This window comes from Ictalurus furcatus, chromosome 14, assembly GCF_023375685.1.
Source record: "Ictalurus furcatus strain D&B chromosome 14, Billie_1.0, whole genome shotgun sequence".
Taxonomy (NCBI): domain Eukaryota; kingdom Metazoa; phylum Chordata; class Actinopteri; order Siluriformes; family Ictaluridae; genus Ictalurus; species Ictalurus furcatus.
In genome coordinates this window covers 12510994-12532099 of record NC_071268.1, presented here as the reverse complement: position 1 = coordinate 12532099, position 21106 = coordinate 12510994, and the positions used below count along the sequence as shown (strand labels likewise).

Sequence of the window (21106 nt, the reverse complement as noted above, 5' to 3'; positions counted from 1 at the left end):
GCAAGGGTTTTTTTAACCTACTGAATTAGTTTGGGTTTTAATCCAATATCTATCAACTAGGCCTATGATCCTGCACATATTTCTCTACCTGCTTTAATCCCCACTTTTAAAGCTGCTCTTTATTCACCTACAGCTGGTTCTTTTCTTTAGTGTGGCGTAAGAGCATGTCAGTATAGCATAGTATGCATAAATGCTTTAATTATGTATTTTTGGTGGCTTCTTGTTTGATTTTTGTAGAACAATATTAATGCTTATTTTACACATTTTACACAAGGGCGCTTAAGCTAAAGAGCAAACATCCGCCTGACTGCTAATATGGAGACTGAAGTGAAAGAAATAATCATTACAGTAAGTGATGTGTAACAAAGAGCAGTGAACACAGGCCACAGAACACCAAAATCTGACTCAGGCTTTATTAGGTTAATGGTCTATTCGTTTTAAAACATGTGGAACAGTGTAAGGTAGGTAAGGTCACTTTAAATGCCATGGCCTCTACAATTATTCACTTTTTACCAGATTATTTTGTACTTGACACCATTTTCATGTTTAAACTTATTTTAACAACACTGACTAATGGTTTGCTACATTACCCACAATGCCATTCGACTACCTGCTATTAGTGTTGCCACTGGGATTTAGCCATTGCTTCATCTCTACATAAAATGAGTGATGCTGCAGTGCTTTACTCAATTAGTTGGTCCAGCTTTTTCACCTCCTCATCTGTACACTCTTCAAGTTCAACTTTCATGCTAATCATCATCTCATGGATTAGTAACTAGGCAAGCGAGTCTCAGTCATAACTCTGAGCAACTGCATTGTATAGCTGCGCTACGTTCTAGAAGTTTGAGTCCAACTGTCTCCACTACTTCTACATTGGCTTTCTCATTATTAAGACATTGTGGTTGAGAAATGGTGAGACAGAAAAGATTGAGAGAGCAGAGATTACATTACATACTGCAAGGGTTGAGTAAACAACTGCTCAAGTACTGCCGGTGGTGCTATTAAAATTTCATAACAATTTCCATAACTACAGGAAGATGACTGTTCCTCAAAGTCATCCATCTTGGAATAAATTGGCTCGGGCATGCCGTATTTGTAACAACCAATCACAGGCTTGGTCACGTAATGTGTTCATCCTTGGAGTTCGCACAGCTGCCATGCGCATGATATGGCAAGCAAAACCTCTGTGTGATGTCTGTTTGCTCCACAGTTACATCCTTCACAATATTTTACATGAAAGCCAGATGAAAACTGCTCCACATAAAGTATATGAATGTGAATGTACACTGAAGCCTGTACTGTATTGTTTGTAGGAACTAGCAGAGAAACTGACTGCTATCCCTAATGTTTGAGATAGTTTAGTAAGAAATAACACACGACAGACCTTGCTGTTATACGAAAATAATGCATGCTGAAGTGGAGTGCTGCTACCTCTGAAGGGCGTTATTTTCATATAACAGCATGGTCTAGAGTGTGTTATTCCGCTTTTGCTAAAGTGAATTGCCAACAGTTACAATGTTTAATTTATTAATGAACACGTCACACATCTTAACTGATAATAGTTGGATTTAATGTTGTGGAATGCCTGAGAGACAAATTCGTTCCTGTTGTCACTTACGAAAACAGAAAGCATAACCAGCGACTCAGAGTGCTTACAACTGAGACCCCTTCCATAAAAACGTCAATGAATATATAAATTACTTTGTTAAACAATAAGTTTTTAAACGTTTATTATTAGTCTTTAGATTTATTTGGCGCATCTGCTGTACAAATCCCTGTGAATGTTCTGTTACTACAGAAACAATAACTTATTAGAAAGAGTGCATTAATATTAAGCTATACTTCATGTCACAGCCGGAACTACTTGTGCTCTTATATGTAAATAACGCAGACCTTCTGACCTATCAGATTCGAGCATTCAACAGCGCTGTTGTATGCCCTGAACCCCTGTGACGTCAGAGCGGGACACAAGCACTTCTTCAAAACTTCTCACAGGAATAATAAAAAATAGCAACAAATTATCACCAGAATTTCTAAGCACATCACAAACATTTTAATATGAAAATTTATTTACGTGTTTTAGTGTGAATATTCCCTTTAAATAAAGCACGAAACGCTTCTCCTTTAAGAAGTGCCATGGCAACCGGGTAGCGCGTGTTACCGTTCAGGACATTAGATATGGCTGAGAGAGCAGCGCGTCTCTCTGAGGGAAAGTGACGCGACTGGAGGAGCAAGTTGGTAAGTTCACAGCCGTATTTCACTTCAGCTTTTTTTGTAAACCGAACCGAAATGGCACCAGAGGCTCGCATTTTCACCTCTGTACCGAAGTAATTCGAGTGTAATGCGACGGAAAATGTGTTGGCTAAATTAGCGTGCAGTAATATTAGTGCTGTTGCTGTGCTAACGATAACGGACAGGTTTATAAACCGAGCTGCTGCGCCAGGAAAATAGCAGTTTACTTCGTGAAAGCTGAATTTGGCGTGAGAAAAAGATGTGTGTGTGTGTGAGAGAGAGAGAGTGTGTGTTTGCGCTCGCGTCCCAACGCACTAGCTAGCCACGAATTGCAGCAGTGCACCTGTTAAAATCCCAGCTAGCTAGGATAGTTGCGTTATGAACTCCGGGCAAGTTATCTCAACTCCACTGCATTCACAGGTTTTAGCCTGCTCTCTGAGACTGTCTAGTGTGTGTGTGTGTGTGTGTGTGTGTGAGAGAGAGAGAGAGAGAGAGAGAGAGAGCTGAAGGTGTGTATGTTGCCTGGGAACGAACAGAGTCCTCAGCTGCAGCTACACTTCCCCCAGCTCCTGTAGTCCACTCCAGAGTTATTGGCACCCTTCAAAAGACCAAACCTTCATTCATATTTAGTCACCACTTTATCCTGGTCCTACTGGATCTGGAAACCATCCCAGGAATGCTGGAGGTGAGGCAGGAACATGGCTTGCATGGGATGGCATCAAGCACAGGGAACCACCACACACATGTATTCACACCTACTGGCATGTTTATGGGAGATGGGATAAAATCGAAGAATGCGGATGAAACCCACGTGAACATGGGGATAACATGCACACAAACTCCATGCCGAGCTCAGGATTAAACCGGGGACCCTGGAGCTGTGAGGCGGCAGTTCTGCAGTATGTACATTCTGTACCACCATGGTAGAAAGAAATAAAAAAGATTGTACAAAATAAACACTACACACTAGGGTTGGGTGCTGCGACCAATTTGGCGATTCAATTTTTATTTATATGGCTTCGTTTTGAGTCAGTATCGATTAGTTATCAGTATTTAATTTAAAATGTTAATTTTGCAGACGTGGAATCCATATTTGTATACAAATGCTGGTAACTGAAACCCTCCTACTTGGCTATATTACTGAAATCCACATTAACAATAGGGCCCACTCAATTATGTTTAATTACTTTTACTTTTACCTTCAGTAACAAACATTGTAACAAGAAATCATGCATAGAATGCACACGAGGTAAGCACAAACTGCACACTACTGTAAATAAATAAAAACATGGTAAATGTGCAACAGTGAAATTCATTAACAGCTTGAAACGCATTTAAGAAATAAAACCGTTTTCAAAATTCAAAACATGAAAGACGGCGACGTGTTCAGGACAAGAGGCGGACTACAGTTAATACTCACATCCGCTCAAGTAAAGCACGCTCGTTAATAATTGATTCAGGTATTTCCCAAATCCTATCGTTTCGTTAGATTGAAGATCGATTAAAATCGGAGAATTGATATTTTTTACCCAGCGCTACTACACACAACGATTCACATTTTCTACTCCTAATTACTCATGAACTTTCTGTATCCTAAATTGGATTGGATTGGATTGGATTGGATTAACTATGAAAATTCCTTTATGCTGTTTAAACGTGTCTAAGTGTAAAATATAACGGTGCCTTTTTGATGAAAGGGTGCCAATAATTCTGGAGCTGACCATATAATGAATTCTGTCTGGACGTGTTACGTCTGCCGGATTCATTGAACGGGGTTCGGTGTACGGTATTGTGTTACATGATGATGTGCCAGGTGCTGAGTAAGCAGTGGGACAAAACCAGAGGCAGAGCGATGCACACGGACTCTCTGAAGCCATAACCACATGTAAATACGCAGTTAGGGGAGTGAAGATGGCCAGCGCTCAGCTTGACTTATGATGCTGCGGATGTTTGACCTCATTCAGGCAATACAGTGTTTTTGTAGTTTCAGTGGCTGCATGGACTTGTGATATGCGGGAGGATGAGTGATGAAACGGGCTTCACTGTAATCACTTTACAACTTGTCTTTATGTTTGCATAATCTTTACCTCATGCTGATGAATTAGGGGCACATGCTTATTACTGCAGTCTGTCAGCGCTGTAGGTTTGACCGTCAACAAGGAGATAGGTCTGTGTTCGAGGAAACCTCTGTTAATCATCAAACCCTATATATGTACATATGTATGTACACTGATTTAGTCATGTGATCTAAACCTGATGAAGCTCATAAAGCCTTTTCAGAGATGCAGTGTTTCTTGAGTGGTATGATCATAAATGTCCAGCTTTATTTTTGAGTATTGGGAGCGTGATGTTTGTTTTTTCTGTCAGGATGTGGGTCAGTCATTAAGCCTTATATTACCAAGTTTAATCAGAGTTTGTTCGTTTGTTTTCTATGGAGCGTCCGACATGCAGACGAGTCCCTGTTGCAATAGAAATGATATCAGAATGAGCGCATTAATATAAAGCTGTGATGTGTATTGCAGCCGGCACTACTGTCAGAGCCGCTGTTCAAGAAAATGAATCAACACCTCCTGACCAATCAGAATCAAGACTTCAGCAGCGCTGTATTATGTCATCTTCTACTCGATTCCGATTGGCTGGAAGGGGTGCGTTCACACTGTGTAATGCACAGGTAGTTCCGATCAGTTTATTCACCATTCTAAATTAATGCGCTGCCTATAAACAACTAACTGTAACCATAGTAACATTCAGTTACAGTAACATAGAGTAGTCCAACTCGCAGCTTCATTATTAGTAGAGGCGCGGCACAGACACAGGTAATTCACATGCGCATCTCTCTCTCTCTCTCTCTCTCTCTCTCTCTCTCTCTCTCTCTCTCATAACTGTTTATTATAATTTATTCAAATAAATGTAATCTTATTGCATTACTTTATCTCTAATGTGAGATTAGAGCATGTGGAATTCTAGCTCTACTGACCTGTATATAAAATAACCAAAAAACATTTACCATTATTTTTTATATTTTCAGTAAAATTTTGCACTGCAAACATCAATGACTGCTTTCACTTCTCAATGCTGGCAAGTGACCCTGGTATAAACGGGATAATCCACGGCTAGGTGTGTGTTACACCATTTTAATGCACACACAGCTGTGGATTATCTCTTGCATACAACATTACTGTGAAAGCCTCCATGTAATTAATTCCATATTGAAATAACTTGCTATACTAATATGGCACTCTTTATTGATTGATATCTTTAAATTATCAACTTGATTTGTTTATTTGCTTTCGTCTAGTTATTGTATAATACGGAGGATTAAATCAAATGGTGTTTTTCTCCCTCACATTCTCTAAAGTCCTTCGCATTGAGTCATTTGTCCAGAGGCCGTGCAGAATGAGAACAAAAAGGCTTGTGTACCAGCTGGAGATAGCACGTTACTTATTCAGACATCCCCCTTCACAATCTCACGCACACACACGGTATACTGTACTCTGTGAACTTGGCATCAGTCCATTTGGGTGACCCCTTTCTTCAATCCTTTAGCACACTTCTTTCGACTTTGGATGATATTACGTGTCCTCTCTGAAATCTACACCCAGTTCCCACAGAGCTGTTGTAGCGTCTTAGGCTTTTTCCTTTGCTCGTTACATAAAGCACTATTTAGAAATGAAGCATATGCAAAGATTATACATTTGCTACAGACCTTTTCAGTTATCTATCATGGCCACGTGACCGAGAATATAGAGAACGCGGCCTCATATTAGGAAATAAGACACTGGAGGAACTGAAATTTCCACAGTTTGTACATTACTGAAGCAGTTGTATAAAGGCAAGTTGTACATTTGCCCCAAATTGTTACTTGTTGTAAAACTGCTGCGTAAGTGGTATTTACTGAACAACCTAAATCAACCACACCCTCACCGTACAGCTCAGCTCAACCAGGACAGCCAGAAACCTTGGGGTGACCTTCGATGACAACTTGAACTTTTACAGACCACATTTCAACAACTGCATGGTGCTGTACGTTCATTCTGTACAACATCAAAAAAATCAGACCCTATCTCACTGAACAGGCTACACAGCTACTAGTCCAGCATCTTGTTTTCTCAAAACTACTGCAATGCACTACTCTCGGGCCTCCCAGCCAGCTCCATCAAACCCCTTCAGGTGATTCAGAAAGCAGCAGCACGCCTCGTCTTCAACCAGCCCAAAAGAACCCATGTCACACCCGTCTTAATTTCCCTCCACTGGCTTCCTGTAGCCGCCCGCATCAAATTCAAGGCCTCACGTAGAAGCGCTTGTCTGGAACAGCACCCTCCTACTTCAACACTCTCCTGAAGGCTTACATTCCCTCACACAACCTGCGATCAGTTAACGACCGACGCCTGGTAGTGCACGAGGTGGGGCACGAGGTCCCTTTCCAGAACCTTCAAACTGACCGTTCCTCAGTGGTGGAATGAACGTCCAACCTCAATCCGGACCGCAGAATCTGTCACTATCTTCAAAAAATAGCTGAAGACCAACATCATCTGTGAACACGTAACTAACCCATAACTTCCCCTTCCCCCCATTTTTTATATATATATATATATATATATATATATATATATAAATAATTTTTTAAACTGCTCTGCACATTTTGCTTCTCTGGAACCCAATTATAAATACTTGTATTGTTCTCCGCTTGATATTCCTCAACGAAACGAACAAAAGTAGGTGTTTTTCAGGTGTTGGACCTGATTAATGCCAGTTACCTTGCGAGAAATGCTAATTAACTATAACGCTATAGTTAATTAGCTGAGACTAATGAGAGATTTCTCACACGGCAATGATACAATTTGTAGGACAAGGCCAGAGTTTTAGGGTTAGCCATTTATATACTTTCTATCATACAGTTCCTATTTATCTAAGCATAGCATTTTAAACATTAAACACTTTAATGTTATGCAACTAGCTGTCAAAAACATCTTTTTTTCTGTTTCCTTTAAGGAATGCTGGTCTAAGCAAGTCCAGCATCCGTGAGAATGTTCTTAGACCGAGACAAATCACTTCGGTGTAACTACTGCTAAATTCTGGTTGGATTACAACGTTTGGAATTGGCATTTAAACCAGGGCCAACTGCGAGGACATCCCCAACTCAGAAAAGGCCAGAAACCAAAGGACTTCCTGCTTTTGTTTTTCAGAAGTCATTTCCATGCTGTGGTATATAATGTAAAAGATTAGACTATATTACCCATCTGCATAATGGTAGCCTCACACCTTTTGTTTGTATGTTCTCCTCATGCTTCGGGGGTTTCCTCCGGGTACTCCAGTTTCCTCCCTCAGTCCAAAGACCTGCACTGTAGGCTGATTGGAATGTGTATGTGATTGTGCCCTGCGATGGGTTGACGCCCCGTCCAGGGTGTCCCCTGCCTTGTGCCCCGAATTCCCCCGAATTCCCCCATGACCCTATGTAGGACAAGCAGTAGAGAAAATGGATGGATGGATGGATATTACCCATCTGTAACTGCTTATGCATGAATATGAATACCAATTTTTAACTAGTGGGAAACATCATAACACTTATCGGTGTGCTTTGGTTTGAAATGGGTAAGGAACACGATCTGATCACCTTCTCAGCATGTCTGACGTTTCTGCTGCCATGTACATGTCAGAATGACCGATTTACAGCTGGCACTGAATCGAAAGCACACAGCTGTTACACCATTTCCACCCTTTTTTTTAATTGAGCCTGCACAATATTTTCTTTCAGCTCAAAAATCATTAAATGTCAAGCCCATTGTCTTAAAGGCATTGCATTTTTTTTTTTTTTTTTTTTTTTTTTTTTTTTCCCAAAAGGCATTTTTTCAAAGGCTTTTTTTTTTTTTTTTAAAAGTGTCTAGCCTGGTTTTTAAATGCAAAGATGGAGCTGGAAGGTAGAATCAGATCTGTGGGATTGAGGCGAAAATGGATACCCCACATGTTGGAAAGGCCCCTAACCAGAGAGAAGGAAGACAATAAAGTTAGGGGCTTGGCATGCCGGGCTGCTTCACTCAACTTTCTTTTGTAACTATCTCAGGCCTGCATTCCTTACCCCCCTCTGCCTTTTTTTATTTTATTTTTCTGTGCAGCATGAACAGCAGCCCTGCTGTCATGTGACTTTTTGTCTCAACAATTGCCAGTGTTTGTCATTGGCCAGTGTCTTTGAAAGTGCATCGGTCTCCTGGGTAACGGAGCATGGCGGCACCACTTCACCTCACCCCCAACCCCTTATTTTTTTACATCTCGCCGACAGTTTGTGACTCTTGGGTAAAGATTCACCCCTAAGCTAGTTTGTCTAATCACACGAATGCTTTGCCTTCTACAGAGTTAATAGAGGTGAGTAGATCTTTAGTATTGAATGCAAGAACAACGTTTAGTGTTTCAGGTTTGTGTCCCATAGTGGCTAGAGGCTCAAGTGTTTTTAAAGAGGCTTTTGATTATTTCTTACCAAGCCCTTCCAAGCGTCCTCAGTCATAGTCAAAGTTCCTTGTGTCTGTCACCATGGTAACAAAAACGAGTGGAATTTTCTTCAGAAGTGCATGACTGTCCTGACGAAACGATGTACAAAGACTGAGCGTTTCCTGAAGAAGCTTTACTTGGATTTCCTAATGTCTTCTTTTGACCTCGTTGAGACGTTAAATGCTAATATGATGTACTGGTTTTTGCTTTACGTATGCATTATGAAGTGCCTTGAACTTTTACCCGCTACGTTTTTATTAGTATGTTTTAAAAAAAATGTTGAAAAAGGCACTTTATTGTGTCTTGCACCTTTTGGTGCAGCTCCAACTTTATGCTGCTTCACAGCTGAAGGGTAGAAAACAACGTAGGAAAAATTTTGGCTGTTTAGTTTTATGGTACTTGTTGACACAATGATTGATTTAGTGCAGTATGTGGGGCCAAATACTAATAGTTTTCACATATGCAGTGCACTACGACATAAAAACCAGAAGGCTTCAGTTGAGAAGACAGTTTGGAAAACACAATCCCAGTTCGCTTGCATGAATGACCAAATGTAATCCATCCTGCGTTCACACAACTGTTCATTTTCTATGTAAGTGAACAACACGGAGCTATGATTTCAGTGTCTGCCGCACAGAGACCGAGCAACAAGTGACAATTAGATTGAAATTTTTCTAGCTTCTATGCAAAGTAGGTATGATGCAGTAAAGTGATCAATTCAGTCAGCGCATGTTATATAGTATGTTTTATCCCCAGAAACATTAGTTGCTACCTGTGAAATACCTCGTATCTGAACTTTGTGCACACACACACATAAGCAACACAAGAGACTTTCTAGTTTGAGTGCACTGTGAGATACTGTGATGCATTCTGCATATTTTTTTTGGATCAAGTAAAAGTTAGTGAATAAATTGTTTGGCTGAGTTGCCAGTTTTGTCAAACTAATAGTGAAGAAATGAGCTAGTTTTATTCTACTGTTTGAACTGACTCTTAATTGATCTAGGTGCTTTTTCATGACTCAGAGTAAAGAACCCATATTTTCCCAGAGTTCTGGTAGGTTTTATGTTTCCTCTGCTGATAAAACGGCTTAGACAAGCATGTATCCCATTGTGCTCGTTATTGCTGATCTGGTGCTGGTTTAGCTGGTCACCCAGAACGATCACACTCATTTGCAAACAAACATTCTGGTCCTGGATGCTTTGCTAAGCTGTTTTTTTATTTCACCAGTTCTTAAACTATGGGAATGAGAAGACAGGAATGCCATACAGGTTCTTCTTAATGTTCTTGATCAACTAAAGATTGTGGCTAAAGAACTGTACATAAATTGCAATAGAATTGCCTGACTTTTTTTTAGAAAACCAATAACACTGAACGTCTGGTTGGATTACAACATTTGGAGTTGGCATTAAAACCAGTGTCAGTTGTGAGAACATCCCCCAACTCAGAAAAGACCAGAAGCCAAAGGACTTCCTGCTTCTGTTTTGCAGAGGTCACATTTCCATGCTGTGGTATGGAATGTTAAAGATTAGACTATATTACCCATATGCTTAATGGTTAGCATGTAGCCTCACACCTGTTTGTATTTTCTCCCTGTGCTTAGGGGGTTTCCTCGGAGTACTCCGGTTTCCTCCCTCAGTCCAAAGACATGTGCTGTAGGCTGATTGGCATTTCTAAATCTGTGTCTATTTCAACAATTATTAAAGTATGAGAATGAGAAGACAGGAATGCCATACAGGTTATTAATGTTCTCGATCAACTAAAGATTGTAATAGAATTACTCGACTTTTCTTTGAGAAAACCAGTAACACTAAGCTTCTTGGGTAAAGAAAATGCTCCAGACATGGTCGTTTTAATATCTCCAATTCTCAAAGCTAACCTGTAATTAGCTCCGACTTGAAGCAGGGCGGAATGTCAGTAAAAATGTGAATATTTGGTTGCGAGCCAGCTGTTATTAAAACCTAAGCCAATGCTGATTGATCAGAAGCGAGATGTTACCGGCATGATGTCATCTTTGGCTGGCTGAACAGTGCTGAATTTCCTGCCTGCAGTGTGCCTGAGGTCTCACTGCCCCTAAGGACTGTCTCTTTCACAAATCCACCCACCAGCCATCACTTGGACCAACATTCTTCCATTATTAATTTCTGCCTCTAAACCCTGACTTCCAGCCCACTCCACGATCTCTTACTGTGTAGTCAACAGTAGACTCTTTTTATTCAGTTTCATTTATTAGTAATGCATGCCTTGTATTTAGATTACAACCTAAAAGGCACCTGATTTATAACGAAAGAAAGGAAAGTGAGGTTTGCTGTGGTTAATATAAGCTGTGCTTTAGTCAGTGCTGTGCGTCTGTCAACATGGAGCTTTGATGGAGGTTAGGATGAACGTGAAGGCTTTTGAAAGAGTCATTGTTCTCCCTGAATATCTGCTGTGTCTGTTTGTGCTTGAGTGAAGGGGGGGGGGGGGGTGGGGGAGTCTCTGTTTATGTTGGAGAAAAAGAAAGAGAGATCAGATGGAAGAGAGGTGGGATGGAAGAGGCTTATCCTTTGAAGGTGGGTTTACATTGCTTTTTGTTCCTCATGACCCCTGAACATCATGCACCTGACAGGCCATGTTTTCTATAGCACACTTCCTGTCTGTTAGAAAAGCTCCTTTTTTTTTTTATTTTTTATTTTTAATCACATAGACACGTAGACACATGGTCTACTATCAACAAGACTCTCCCACTCATCTCACAAATAAAGTGAGTCTCTTTATCTAGAAACTAGAAGAATCTGGTCAAGAGATGAAAACAATGCTGTCCTCCCTCGGACTCGGCCAATCCAGACCAGCACATTTTTACCATGTGCTTTACTGGAACTCTTTAGTTTTTTCCCCCTCCAGATTTCTGTACAAATAGAGGCCCAAGAGAACAGATTTGTCATGTTTGTTTTTGATCTTTCACTGATTGATTGAGAGAAAATGGGATTCCTAAAAGAAAAAAAAAAGATGGATTGTTTTTCTTTGCATCCTGCCACATGTTTACATAAAGAGTGTGTGTCTGTGTGTGTCTGTGTGTGTCTGTGTGTGTCTGTGTGTGTCTGTGTGTGTCTGTGTGTGTCTGTGTGTGTCTGTGTGTGTCTGTGTGTGTCTGTGTCAGGATGACCGGTTCAGAGCTGTGAATGTTTTGTGCTTGTTGTGTCGTCTTGCTCTTCTTTTCATCTTCTCTTGCCCTTGGTGTGACCTTGGCCGCTGCACCGCTCAGAAGAATGAAAGCTGTCTGAGCGTGACTGGCCACTGACACGTTCCAGCTGTCCTCATGCTCAGCTCCGGTGAATTTAACCGAATCTGCTTCCATTTTTAACACCGCCTTATTACATTTAATGTCTCCGTCAGAACACCAGCCTGTTATTAGTACTAAATATTTCAAGAATACCCCCTTCTGAAATATTGACCTTCACATTTAGAGCAAATTTGTTTGTTTGTTTTTGGAAATTTCCGGCAAGACATCTGCTTAGCATGCCACAAGAAAATGCCACATACCATTCCCAAAGTCGAATTCCGTGGTCTGCTGTTGTGCTTTAAAAAGACCGTCTGCTCCTCAATGCCAAGAGAGGAAATGTTGAACTTTCATTGTTAAGGCTTAGCCAGGGTTTATATTATCACGGTGATTTTTGTTTTTGGAAGCAAAATGAAAAGTGCACGCTGTTCTGAAAGAACACACGGTATAATTTAGCATTACGCAGCACTGCTATCGTTGTGACCATAATGACAGAGTGAAGCTAAAATTATCTGCTCCGAGCGTAAACAGCAATCACGTGTCGCTACCTTGTTTTCTTCTTTTCCTCACACTGCTGTAAAAGTGAAGTCGATAAAAGTAAGAATGCTCTGAAGCCCGATCTGCTTTCATGCTTATGAGTTTTGGATTTTGTGCTTGGATTTATTTATTTATTTATTTATTTATTTAGCTAGCTAGAACATGTTGCTTAGATTGTATGAAATTTCACCAGAACACTTGCCTTACATGCTTGGTTAACTGTAATGCCATTACTAAACAAGCACCATTTTACAACCTAGTTTTGCTCACAGTGTATTTAGGCTGTTGGCCCACGTAGCAGTGGAGGTCTGGGGCGGATTCTTTAATGCACACCTGTGCACTCAGTCAAAAAAATCCTGCCTGTTTGACGCCCAGAGACATTTTCTCTACAGAGTGAAATTTGCGGTCAGGTTTAAACATGTAGGATTTATCAAAGCTCCTCTTATGACACCTGCGTCAACCGCCATGGCACCGATGTCATTCATTTCTTTTATAGACATGGATGTTCTTGTTCTGTAAACATTGTCTGTTGCAGAGATGTCAGGAAAGCATTACAGGGTTCCTGTTCACTCTGCCATTATGTGCTTTGTGCTCAAAGTAGGTGAGATAAGCTCTGTGAGATACGGTGTCTCGTTATGGAAATGGTATTGCTTTAAGCCTCATTACACTGCTCTCGCTGGTTCAGGTTTACAGATCACTTGCAGCAGAGTGGTCTTTGTTGAATTGGCCTTTTGTGCTAGGCTGTACTAAGGACCTTTTATTAAAAGCATATGACTATATTACTGCCTAATATATTTCCCCTATGTATGGAAACTTTTGGGACACCCTTTTTCAGAGAAAGTTGCAAAAACATTACTTGTGACTTGGGCTCGGACTTGTGAACGGCTGACTCGAGACTTGGGCTCGGACTCGTGAACGGCTGACTCGAGACTTGGGCTCGGACTCGTGAACGGCTGACTCGAGACTTGGGCTCGGACTCGTGAACGGCTGACTCGAGACTTGGGCTCGGACTCGTGAACGGCTGACTCGAGACTTGGGCTCGGACTCGTGAACGGCTGACTCGAGACTTGGGCTCGGACTCGTGAACGGCTGACTCGAGACTTGGGCTCGGACTCGTGAACGGCTGACTCGAGAACGGCTGACTCGAGACTTGGGCTCGGACTCGTGAACGGCTGACTCGTCAGAAACAAGTCATTTTGGTTTGGCATTCCTGATTACATTTCCTCTTTACTACCCCACATGATGGTATCAAACAAATTTTTTCTATTCATTCATTCTTCATTCAGTATGTACTGCAGCAGTAAATATCATAACAGTTCATCTATAAACGTCAAGCCAGCATTATTGTAATGATAATGAGTCTTTGTTTATCACATATACATATGCACCGTGAAATTCTTTTCTTCGCATACCCCAGCATGTCAGGAAGCTGGGGTCAGAGCACAGGGCCTGATAAGGGGCAGGGAGGGTTAAGGGCCCAACATTGGCAGCTTGGCAGTGCTGAGGCTTGAACGCCCGACCTTCCGATCAGTAACCCAGAGCCTTAACCGCCAAGCCACCACTGGCCCCATATACACACATCACGCATCTGAAGGTGCGTATTCATCACCCATTGGAAAAGTGCTGTTATATAAATTAACAACAAATAATAACAGCATAGTCAAGTCTTACCTTGTGAGAATCTACCTTGTGTGATTTAATTTGAAAAGCAATCAATTAATCCAAAGGGAAGCTGCGGTGATACTCCGCTGTCAGGGGCTTGCTCACTGTCCATTTTCAGGAAGTACAAATGTTTCCATGTCCTTTTCATCTGAGGAATCAGGAGAGGAGTGGGCACAGGTTCACCCAAACTGCAAAGATTGGTAAATATCTATTGAGAGAATACTTCATAATATTCAGTATGAATTATATATTACAGGTAGATAATCATGTACACAGGATTACACTTTGATGACAGAAGAAGCGCAAACAATACGCATTATTTATGGTGATCCTATTACAGTACAATAAACTGTGTGTGTGTGTGTGTGTGTGTGTGTGTGTGTGTGTGTGTGTATATATATATTAGCGCTGCAACAACTAATCAATAATCGATTATGAAAATCATTGTCAACGAATCTCTGTATCGATTAGTTGGTCTGCGTGCGGTATGGGGGAGATTTACTCACTACGTTACTTCTGTAACGAAAACACACTTTGGAGAGTAAATACTAAAGTTGTGTCACAAATGAAGTACTGTACACTTACACTATGCATTATGTACTCTACTGTCTAGTGCAGTGTTTCTGCTGACCCTTAGTGGTCAGTGGTGAAACTGCAGGGGGTCGTTAGGAAAGTTTTAAAAATGTTTAAATAATATAATTTTTTGTTAAATGTATCAAAATATATTCAAATGATTTTTAAAGTTAATCAATTTGGTTATTCGCGTGCATTCACAAATATCATGTTAGCTGAGCTGACAATCATTCATTGATGGATTTATTTTAAATTTATTTACAAATGAAATGAAAATTTGCAAAAACCTATGAGTGGTAGACAAGTTCAAGTGTCGCATTGATGGATAAAATAAACAAAAGATAATTCGGAGAGTCAAATTAAATGTCACACCAACAATAAAATGTAATTGAACCTGATATTTGAACCAATCCCTGGGGAATGACCAGTTCTATAAATCAACCAGGGATTGCTAGGACTGTAGAATTCAGTGCTTTTTGTGCATCCATAAAACGTAATGCATAAATACTACATGTATGAAATGTATAGACCTGCTGTGGGGTTCCTCTTTAATCTATCTTTGCAGCAGCAGCAGCATGTTTCTTTATTTCAGTATGTTGATTATTTTAGCTGAGTAAGTTTTAGCACATGCTCAGCAGTGTGTGTGTGTGTGTGTGTGTGTGTGTGTGTGTGTGTGTGTGTGTGTGTGTGTGTGTGTGTGTGTGTAATATATATAAATGAAGAAATTGGAAAAATGTGCATGTATTGAGATTGTATAAGTTCACATTATTTTTGCAGTACATTTCCATATTGTAATTTTCCATTGCGTATGGTAATATTCTGTATGAAAACTTAACGAGAAACAATATTATAATTTTATTTCCTACACTACAGTAGTAAGGGCAGTGTTGTATTCTAATGAGAAGTGATGAGTCATAGTTTTTGAGAAAACATTTCCCTTTTTTAGGTTCATTCGTTTCCCAATAAAGGTTTGCCCTTTAGTGGCGTGGTCAGTTTGCAGCTTGCAGAAAGATCTGGTATCTTTAACATCACACAGATTAGAGCTGTAGTCTTCTCCCAGCATGGAGTTCAGGGGGTCTCACGGTGTGTCAGTAGGGGAGAAGAGATGAAACGCATGACTCCCAGGAATGTCCAGAGGCAACCGTGAAATTTAACCAGGGATAAACTAGGAGTCTGACTGCTGGTTTGATTATACAGCAACAAGGGCTGGTCTTAATCCCAGAATATTGTTGAATTTTTAAAGGACCTTTTATAAATGCACTTAGCTATTTTTAGCAGTTACACAGAGCGTACTTGTTTACAGACCTTGTTGGTTTATGAATAAATTATTTCTGCATTGCAAATCTCACTCCTTTTAATGTGAAGTCCGTTGCATTTCCAACCTGAATATTGGATTATTTTGCCTGGTGGGAAGAGTCCAAAGTAATGTCTAATGCCTTTTTCATTACCGTATTTATTTATTTATTTTTATTTCATTAGTTGTTAATTTAGTAGTTACAATTCTAAATAAAGACGATGTTCAAAAGCTGTGACTTTGCCGTTTTCTGCAGGCTATATTTTCTCTTCTTCTGTAAGCAGTGGATATGAAAGTGTTTTAGTTTCTCTTTTTATCAGTGCTGCCACTTGTTCAGCTAGACTTCATATGTAGAGGCAGAACTGCAAGAGAAGACATCAGTGATGGACGTGAGAGAGTGTGACTGAAGTGCTAATTGAAAACAGGTCTAGCCTCCTTCTAATGACCCGTTCCCAACGATCACTTCTGTCTCAGTAGACTGTGTGTGTTATAGAGTATTTTCTAACTATAACCTCTTGTCTCTGTAAGTTATTGACTTGGATTGGAGAGGATTTTCTACAACTCTGTGTGTATGTGCGTGCACGCACTTGTTACTGTCTATTTGTGTGCCAGATGTTTGCATCTGTGCAGCTGTCCTGTGATTTGTGTGTAAGAGATGCATATGTTTAAATATATATAATCTTGTTTCAGTACAACGTAGAGGGTCGGGTTTCCATCTGTTTCGTTTTACACTTCTTTCTCAGTCATTAGGCCAAACCTGAATTAAAGGCAGGAATTAACATATGTGTGGGGAAACTATTACCACAGATACCAACTAGTGAGAGAGAAACTAAGGAGGCAGAGAGAGGGAGGTTGCATCTGTTATCACATTTGGACCTGTAGCAAAATATTTAGATTTGCAGAGGTTTTACTTACCAAGGTGCCAAGAAATCAGCGAAGCTATGTTATGAAACTGTAATTTAAGGGGTATTTACATGGATTAGATATAGAATTATAAAAGGACTGACACCTGATTATACAAAGTGTATTATAATGTTAATATATCACTATCAATATCATATTGTTATTTCCCTCAGCCTGAAAAGAGACAGACACCAAGAGAAGAAGAGAATAAAAAGGGAAAGAGAGAGAATTAGAGAGAGAGGGGGAGAGTTTGCATAGTCAGTTAAGCATATGAAACAGAAACATCCGGAGAGAAGCCTCCACAAAAAAACACCCAGTCAGCTGTGTCTCCTGACCATACTTATTCTCCCTCTCTCTGTCTCTTCTTCTCTCTCTCTCTCTCTCTCGCTCTCTCTCCAGCTACAGGAATATTTAAATAGTTTTTTCCAATGACTATATTCATATGCATTTTGTGTTTTTGTTTGGTTTTTTTTTTTTTTTGCATATGTGTGAAAGAGCAATAGAGAGGGAGAAAGTATGTGAAGGACACAGAAACTAGGCAAGTGGAAATAAGACACTCCTCCTATACCTGGAGAGAGGGAGGGACCTGCAGTGTCAGCGGAGCTTATTGAGGCGCGGAGAGGGAGAGGAAAAGATCAACAGCTTCAGATGTGAGTGGGAAGTGCACTCTGAAAGAGACGTTGTGAGGACACACTGGGGGGGGCTGCATTCTTCACAAGCCTTCCGAACAACTAAACCGCTAGCGGCTCTCCTGCAAATCAATCTGATCGTAACTAGAACACACCTTCGCTGGACTTTAATCTGCTTCACTCCATCCTGCCTCCAGCTCTCCGTGCAGACATCCGTGGACGTTTTGCAAAAAAAAACAATCCGTTTTATTTTACAAGGTAAGATTGTGTGTGTGTGTGTGTGTGTGTGTGTGTGTGTGTGTGTGTGTGTGTGTGTGTGTGTGTGAGAGAGAGAGAGAGAGAGAGAGAGAGGGAGTGTGATGTCTGACTCTGTAGCTTTATCAACCTGTTGGTAGTGTGTGTGTGTGTGTGTGTGTGTGTGTGTGTGTGTGTGTGTGTGTTCTAGTTTGCCATGTCAGATTCTGTATCTTTATCAACCTGTTGGTAGTGTTGGGAAGCAGGACCGGGTGAAACTCACTCCACACTGAGCCTCTCTGTTTTCACACACCTGGCTATGAGATGAGGAACCTCTGATTAGAAATTCTGACAAAGCACAGTTTATGTGAAGAGCAAAGCCTGATCGTAATCATCACGTTCCTTGCCCAACGTTTACCTTATCAAGGTAATGTTACAGATAATGCATACCAGTTGGGTCATCTCTAATCTTTGTTTATTTTCAGTCTACTTCTAATCTCTTCATGGCCTGTGTGTGTGTGTGTGTGCTAACTAGGATTAGGACTGGGTTATGAAAGTTTATTCACACAGTCATTGTGTCTTAGTTTTTTTCTTATGCAGTTTTGGGAAGTATAGTGTCACTGTAATTCTGGGGTTTTTTTGGTGGGGGGGGCGGGGTTGTACATTTATGAGCTATTTCTATTTAGACAATCTGTTTCTCTTGGTGCTTAAAGTTTTGGTGTGTCATCTTATTTATTTAAAAAAAAATTTTGTGCAACTTAATTTAATTTCTTGTCATTTAGTCAACCAAATGTCTATCTTGACATGCCATTAAGGAATCGCAAGCTCCAGCAGCCTTCAGAGTAAATAAAAATCAAGTGTGTTGGACTTGTCTGTTTGACTGATCTGCTCCTGCAGACCTGTAAGAGACGGATGAGACCAGAAGCAGGTCTCTTGGGTTGGTACTCCAGGGTTTTCTCATGAGTAGCCTGGTAGTGACAGGCCATCTGGGGCTCTTCAGTACTGGCTTTTTAAACTGAAGTGAGCCAAGAACGACTGAAGTGGCGTGCAGGCCGTCTGCTCTGTTCAACCTTTATGATGGAGAACGGCATGTTTCAGCACAGAGCCATCCATTAGAGATGAAGCAACACTTCTGTGGGAGCCATCCTCATCCTCTGACCGTGAGAGAATAGTAGAGGCTTCACTCCCCGATCGTGGACGTAGCATCGAAGGCAGCATTTCAACTCGACTCACTTAGAATGGAAGTCCAAGGGCAGGAATCAGTAACAATGAAAGAAATTATTATTGGTTTGTAAAATGCAAATTCAGAACCAATACTAATACACTCTAACTGGATATGTCTTAATATGAGACCGACACGACTGAATGTCACACACCTTTCCACAACTGAAGCAATATGGTAAAATAAACGTAGGTATATTTAAAGTTAAGTTTAGCGGTGCCCGTGTGTTGTTTGGCTAACATCGAGGCACTCCTGTGTTTTACTTTGAGCTACAGCATCTCGGCTGCGTTGGCAATACATGAATTCTTTCAGTGGAAAAAGGAGTCAATTTAACATGTTTCATAGACTTAAGGCTCAAATATTCATAAAAATATTCAACAAAATCTGTTTTTTGTTTAGTTTTTTGAACAAACGTTTATTGACTGTCACAACTAATGAATGCGTTTGACTGAATTTCAATTAAATGTATTTCACCGTACAAGGAGACATGTTGAAATGATTAATAATTAGTCATTCACTAGGTGGAAAAATGGTGGGGGTATTACTTTAAAGTTCATCAGTATTTTTAAAGGCACTTTGTTTCAATGCATTGAAACAAAGCCGACTCATTGAACCGGCTGATTGGTAGTTACATCCATCAGTACTGAGCTGTGTATGTGGTTTTAACGTAGAGCTGATATTCATACAGATAGAGTAAAGTGTCTTTTTGCTTCTCGCCTGCAACTGCAATAAAGCCGATTTCTTGAAGTGTCATGAAAATGTGACCGTTTACTTTTTTATTGTTTCTTTCCCTTTCCTCTGTCTCACATTCTCACCTCCAGTTTATCTCATTCTTTGTTTCTTTGTGTTCTCATGTCAGTCTCACTCTATGACTCTCTGAGCATTCGCACTCTATCGACAGATCTGGCAGCGTGTGAAAACAAAGTGCATGAAAGTGAGGGACTTTTCCAAACACTACAGCATAAACCCATTAAAGGTCAGAATCCTTTTGGTTAAAACCGTTGTACTGTTGAAGAAAATTTGCTGGAAGCGTGCCACCCTGGCCCTGAGGAACCGGCGCTGGCACCGGTGCCGTCTCTGCCGCTCCATTGGTCATCGAAGAGGTACAGCAGTGTGAGACAGGAAAAATGCCTCCTTATTCTTTATTAAATTCTGAAGAGCACACAGCCCATGGGGGAGGCTTTCCTTCAGACTGGCTGTCATGAAGTGTGTGAGCATTCATTGATTTCTCTCAGTACAGAGCATGCCCTTGGATATAGGCCTGCTTGTGGGCATGGAGTGAAAAAGAGTGAAGAATAATCAATGTGGACGGCGTGTCTCTGTCAGGTAGTGAATTTGGTCTTCCTCAGAGGAAGGGCAGAGTGGTGATTATGCTGGGCTTTCACCTGTGTGACAGCTGTGTCTCTCACATGCACATACTCACACGCACACATGCACAGAACAGTGGTGAAAGTCTGTATCAGAGCCAACTTTTCTTTACTGTAGTTTTGAAATTCCTAAGACTGCTGTATCATGATTAAATCACATTTCATTTGTGTATTTAAGACCAGTCTGTCTGTCTCTGCGTTCCGCCAAGCTCATTCCAGGAAACCTCAGATAAATCTGTGTTCTTAAAAGCCTTGTGATTATCATCCGTTCAGATGTCCAGTGTGACGACAGGTTGCATCCACAGAGGGAGAGACACGCCGTGCTTGTTTTTGCTTAGATAAGCATTATCAGCTGCATTTCGATGCTGGCTCACCTCAGCCCACAATGTCACAGTCCACTGAAACTCTGAATGATGTTGTAAGCCAGTGACTGTGTGCTAGACCACTTGCATACAAAATTTGGCTTCATCTCCTGTGTTCTAGCTCTCATTGTCTGTCTGGTTGACCCTGAGCCACTGTGAGCGTCTGCCGATTACAGGACCAAAATCACAGTTTGGAGTTTCATTGCTTCCGAGGCCTATTTAAAATGAAAGTATAAATTTAGGACATAGCTATCTAGAATTCCTTTTTCTGCTGAAATGTACAGCACAGCAGCATGTCTGTGACATTCAATTGAGTACAGTGAGGGAAAACCAAAGAGTTCTGTCTGTTCGG

At 40.8% G+C, this 21106-nt stretch overlaps 1 protein-coding gene across 13 annotated transcripts in view; it reads left to right on the top strand.

Annotated features, from left to right (window-relative positions):
* Nucleotides 1-1369: 1369 nt before the first annotated feature.
* The window catches only part of rassf7a (Ras association domain family member 7a), a 36663-nt gene continuing 16926 nt past the window's right edge, over nt 1370-21106 (top strand). For 3 of the 13 annotated variants that reach the window (XR_008387685.1, XM_053641578.1, XM_053641577.1), the window contains exons 1-3: nt 9114-14102; nt 14236-14370; nt 15690-17827. The gene's annotated coding sequence lies outside the window, so the exon portion shown is untranslated. Of the gene's footprint in view, nt 2239-3000; nt 5049-9112; nt 14103-14217; nt 14371-15689; nt 17828-18056; nt 18231-21106 lie in introns of those variants that run through there. The other 10 variants (XM_053641583.1, XM_053641584.1, XM_053641582.1 and 7 more) reach the window with 10 other exon arrangements.